A 6,000-nucleotide genomic window follows, 5' to 3' on the forward strand; every position below is an offset into this window, starting at 1 on the left:
CAGAACCTGCATAAAGATGAAAGTGCTCTTTAGCACCTCTGATACATCTCCCTCCCCACCCCTCCCTGAAGCAGCCTCCTCTTTCTGATCTGACTCCCACTCCTTCCTCCCTGAGTCACCCCCTTTCACACACACACACCCCTACACCCACCACCCCCCTCCCTGAAGCAGCCTCCTCTTTCTGATCTGACTCCCACTCCTTCCTCCCTGAGTCACCCCCTTTCACACACACACACCCCACCACCACCACCACTAAGGATATGTCCCCCTGGGCCTAAGTGAAATCCATGGAGGTCCAGCAGGGGCAATGGGAGCAGAAGAGAAGCCCACTCGCTCTTGCCCCTAATGGCTGCAACTCCAAAATAGCTGCCACAACCTCTTACAGTAGAGATCCCAGCAGCTATTTTGGAGTCACAGCAACTAGGGCCAGGAGTGAGTGGGCTTCGCTCCTGCCCCCTTTGCACCCACTGGTCCACTAGGGACTTGAAGTAGGGGATACTGTCCTGGGTGGGGTGTTATGAAGGAGGTCAACTCATTGAGGGGGGTGGGAGGCAGATCGAAAGGAGGGGCTATTTTGGGGGGGGGGGGTAGGAGGCAGAGCTGCTTTGGGGAGGTGGAAGACAGATCAGAAGGAGGGGGCTGCTTTGAGGGACTGAGGAGCACTTTAATCCTTTTGCAGGTGCTGGCCAATATTCAACGCTGGTACCCGAACAGCTAATCGGCCAACTTTAGGACAACTGCTGACTCCTCCCCAACTTTGCACTCTGTATCACCCCAGACCTGCCCACTTTGGAAATGGCTGGTCAAAGCCAATATTCAACAGTAGCACTACCCAGTTGTGCCACTGAATGTAAGCAGCTGGGCAGCCATAAGTGATTAAAGTGGGCAGGACTCTTTCCTGTCCATTTATATTGCTTTGAGTATCTAGTGGAATAAGACTAACTTCCATTTCAAAGTCAGTGTGTATAATTCAAAACCCACAAAGGGCAATTCTATAACTAGGCATGTGTAGTTATGTGCATCTTGTACATCTAAGAAGTGCCTTAATTGGAACTAGGCACTATTCTATAAGGTAGCACCTAAGTGCTATAGCATATCACTGCAAGGGTGTTGTACACATAGGGTGACCATAGGCAGGCCATGGGAATGTCACCAAGCAATGTATGCAACTTATAGAATACTGTCAGTTGCGCCACACATTGCATGGCACACCTAAATGTGCCAACTACACCAGCCATTGACCTGTCGTAATCTAATCTAATATAGCATTTATATTCTGCCAAATCCCCAAAGATTCAAAGCAGATCACATTGTAAAAAAACAATCTGGGATTAACAACAATAAGGTTAAATGATCAAACTTACATGAAAAAAAATTTATTTAAGATGTTTAATCCTATATACTTTTTAAATAAGTAAGAATTGAGAAGACAGCAGAAAAAAAGAGTAAGCTGACAAAGATAGTCAGCAGTGGGTTGAGATCCTGGAGAACCAGGTTCAATTCTCTCTGCAGCTCCGTGTAACCCTGGGCAAAGCACTTAACCCTCCATTGCCCCAGGTACAACAGTAGTACAATTTGCTACATAGATTGTGAGCCCACTACGGACAGTCCCAGTACCTGTAAAATGAAACTGTAAACCTCTTAGGTCTAAGTGGTATATAAATACTTAATGAATGAAATGAAAGAATTTCCAAAATTGAAAAGGCTGAAAATTAATAGAGCTCTAAAGGGTTCTTTTATAACATATTCCCTTGACCAAAGGAAAATAAATAAAAAGGTCTCCTTAGTCCTAAAGGCAGTGGTGTAGCCAAGGGTGGGCCCAAGTGGGCCCACTTTGGGCTCAGGCCCATCCAGTAGCAGTACACCTATGATGTGGCTGGCAGGTATTCTTCCCAAGCCCCACCAGCCGAAAACTTCCAACAACTGTCCCTCCTGCATACCTTGTAAATAGATCTTCACCTGCAGCAAGTAGCGACTGATACATGCTGTAGGGCCAACATGAGCAGTGTGTATTAGTTGTTGCTCGCTGCCGGTGAAAATCTATTTAATAGGTAGGCGGGGGGGATGTTTGAGAGACCATATGGTATGCAGGCAAGAGAGGGAGAGACCAAATCACTGTGGGACAAGGCGGAGTTCTGCCCACCCATCTTGGGCCCAGGCCCACCCAAAATTGGGTGTCTGGCTACGCCCCTGCCTAAAGGGTCTAGAAAATCTTGGAAAACAGAACAGATCTACCAGATATTTAGGACTAGTGCTTTCAAAGATTTTAATTATATATTCCAATTTAAAAAGAACTCTGGCTTGAACTGACAACCAATGCAAGACTTTAGTGTGCCAAAGCAGCTTTCCACTAATATCCTATAATGACTTAGGTGCTCCTAAGTGCCATTATAGAATGGCGCTAAATGCACCCCATTGTGAAACCTACATCAAGGCACCAAATTATAGAATTACACCCCATCCCTTGGTGTGTCTCAGTCTATGTTACAAAATCATACTAAATATAATTTGAATACTAACTACAAATATCTCCAGAGCAGAAGCCCATGATGAAATTAAGGGCCAGTTTTACTAAAGGGGTTTCCTCATTCTAGACCAGATGTCCTAAGCATTGCCCCATAGATTTAGAAAATAAGGTGCTTAGGCTAACAGGGCATATAAGCACATATGTTGTACCTAATCTATAAAAGCAACATATAAGCCTATGTGCCTTTATAAAATTACCCAAGAGAAGGAAGGAGCAAACATTTCTACCTGGTCTGAGGCAGGAGTAACTCTATGCTGGAATGTGTAAGAGCCTATTTGAGCTTATAAAACACTCTTCTACACACACAAGTCCTTTATAAAACGAATCCAAAAATGAGTATACACCCTTCAGTACATGAAGTCCTTTGTATCTGTTGGGAAAAAGCACAGTACATCTGGCTCCAAAGGAACATTAACGCAGTTACAGTATTCTGTTATTAAAAGTTTGTTTCACATGAGAAGTTACCTATAATTTTGTTAGTTTTATATAGGAGTTTACATGTACCTATTTGGTTTCAATCAAAGCCATCTTCTCCCTCTGATGCTCCTTGGCTAGGTAACAGTATATGAAGTGTCACTAACATGAACACAGCTTATGTTGGGAAATGTAGCACACATTGGGACACTAGAGGTGAAAGGAACAATCACCTATTTCAAGAACACATCAATAGTGGAGCAGAATCAGCCATTTGGACACAGATAAGTTCACTTCACTGTCATTTTGAGAATTGTTTTGAGTTTTAAACTGTGACTGGCAACATCTCGTCAAGATATATATTCTCGGATTTCATTCACATTTAGAAGTGACTTTAACGGACCTATGAGTGTGCAATGATGTTTAAGAAGGTTGCTGCCTTCTTGGTGAGCACATGGTTCAGAGCACACTTTACACTTTTAAATTACATAGCAATATAGTAACATAGTAGATGACGGCAGAAAAAGACCTGCACAGTCCATCCAGTCTGCCCAACAAGATAACTCATATGTGCTACTTTTTGTGTATACCCTACTTTGATTTGTTACCTGTGCTCTTCAGGGCACAGACCGTATAAGTCTGCCCAGCACTATCCCCGCCTCCCAAGCACCAGCCCCGCCTCCCAACCACCGGCTCTGGCACAGACCATATAAGTCTACCAGCACTATCCCCGCCTCCCACCACCGGCTCTGGCACAGACCGTATAAGTCTGCCCAGCACTATCCCTGCCTCCCAACCACCAGTCCCGCTTCCCACCACCGGCTCTGGCACAGACCGTATGTCTGCCCCGCCTCCCAATCTCGACTAAGCTCCTGAGGATCCATTCCTTCTGCATAGGATTCCTTTATGCTTATCCCACGCATGTTTGAATTCCGTTACCGTTTTCATTTCCACCACCTCCCCCGGGAGGGCATTCCAAGCATCCACTACTCTCTCCGTGAAAAAATACTTCCTAACATTTTTCTTGAGTCTGCCCCCCTTCAATCTCATTTCATGTCCTCTCGTTCTACCACCTTCCCATCTCCAGAAAAGGTTTGTTTGCGGATTAATACCTTTCAAATACTTGAATGTCTGTATCATATCATCCCTGTTTCTCCTTTCCTCCAGAGTATACATATTTAGTTCAGCAAGTCTCTCCTCATACGTCTTGTAACGCAAATCCCATACCATTCTGCTCCACTATTACATAGTAACATAGTACTATGTTACTGTGTTACTATGTAATAGTGGAGCAGAATCAGCCATTTGGACTCAGATAAGTTCACTTCACTGTCATTTTGAGAATTGTTTTGAGTTTTGAACTGTGACTGGCAACATCTCGTCAAGATATATATTCTCGGATTTCATTCACATTTAGAAGTGACTTTAACGGACCTATGAGTGTGCAATGATGTTTAAGAAGGTTGCTGCCTTCTTGGTGAGCACATGGTTCAGAGTACACTTTACACTTTTAAATTAATATATGTATATGAACATTGAATACATTAAAATGTTTGTTTTTGACACTTTTTTGTCAATACATATTCATTAGGGATATCCTGAAAACTCAAATAGCTGGTGGTCCCCCAGGACAGGTTTGAGAACCACTGGTCAAGGGCAATGGAGTGGAGGAGTAGCCTAGTGGTTAGTGCAGCAGACTTTGATCCTGGGGAAGTGGCTACAATTCCCCCTACAGCTCCTTGTGACTCTAGGCAAGTTACTTAACCTCCATTGCCCCAGGTACAAAATAAGTACCTGTATATAGCTATGGGGGGGCATCCCAGCCTCAGCCCCCCCCCCCCAACCCTAGTGGACAGTCAAGCGCCTGTGTTTTAGGCACTACTGGCTTCCATCCTGCTCCCGCTCCCTGTACTTCTGTCCGATGGCCAGTCAAGTGCCTGTAGTTAGGCACCACTGGTTGCCATCCTGCTCCTCCCTGTAACGTTGTCCTTCAATTTTACAGGCAGCTGGCAGAGTCAGTGAGGTAAACACATTGCCTTCAGTGACCCGGAAGCTTTCCCTCTGCTACAATGCCTTGTCCCATGTAGGCAGGACACTGCAACAGAGGGAGAGCTTCCGGGGCCGCCGAAGGCAGTGTGTTTATCCCACTGACACTGCCAGCGGCCCGGAAAACTGAAAAAGGGCAGTGGTGCAGAGAGCCAGAACAGGCAACATTAAAAAGCTAAAACCAATTAGGTACGTCTTCTTTTCCCTCGCCTCCAAGCAAGCAAACCTATGAGCCACTCTATCCACATTGTCGATCTTTATGATTGGTAACATTTTTATTTGATCTCGCTTATATTTTCAAATGTGCCGGCTTCGCAGCATGTGGATATACACAGGGGAAATATTGAGTAATTAGTTCTAGATTGTAAATCATTTTGTCATTTGGAGGGGCTGGTTATAGGGACTCTCTGTATTTGTGCAGAGATGTTTTCACCTAGTAAAGGGCTACCAAAACAGGTATTATGAGAATCAGGTGCTTAACAATCAGACTTACTATTTCTAACTACAATTTAAAAAAAACCCAAAAAACATTAATTAAGTTGAGACCTGGGATCCTTTAACATATTTTTTTTTCTTGTATGGGAACATGCAGAGATTATAAAAATGCACTTACCTTTTTTATTACTACTGTTTCACAGAGAGGTATAGAATAAAGAGGCAGGGACTTCCTGTCAAGAGGCAGTCTAAATGTGCCAACGTTTTCCAGTTCAGCACACTGTTAGCCACCAAATTCAGTGGAAAATATATCTGTTGGTTCAGGCCGCTTTCTAAGTGAATATTCCATCACTGTTTAATTATTGCTACTAAGTATTACATATTAAGGGAATTTTGCTTTAAACTTTGTTTTAATTTGTTTATCCAGTCCTTATTCGCACATGATTTTGCTTTATAAACCCAAAGGTGAATCCTAAAGGTGGTTGAACAATTAGGTGTAAACTGTGTTGTTTCTGACTTTACCTGTTTTGGACTGCTTTGGGTGCTACTGATCTATTCATCTGCTGTCTAGAATTTTG

Source organism: Microcaecilia unicolor, chromosome 2 (assembly GCF_901765095.1).
Source record: "Microcaecilia unicolor chromosome 2, aMicUni1.1, whole genome shotgun sequence".
NCBI classification, from domain to species: domain Eukaryota; kingdom Metazoa; phylum Chordata; class Amphibia; order Gymnophiona; family Siphonopidae; genus Microcaecilia; species Microcaecilia unicolor.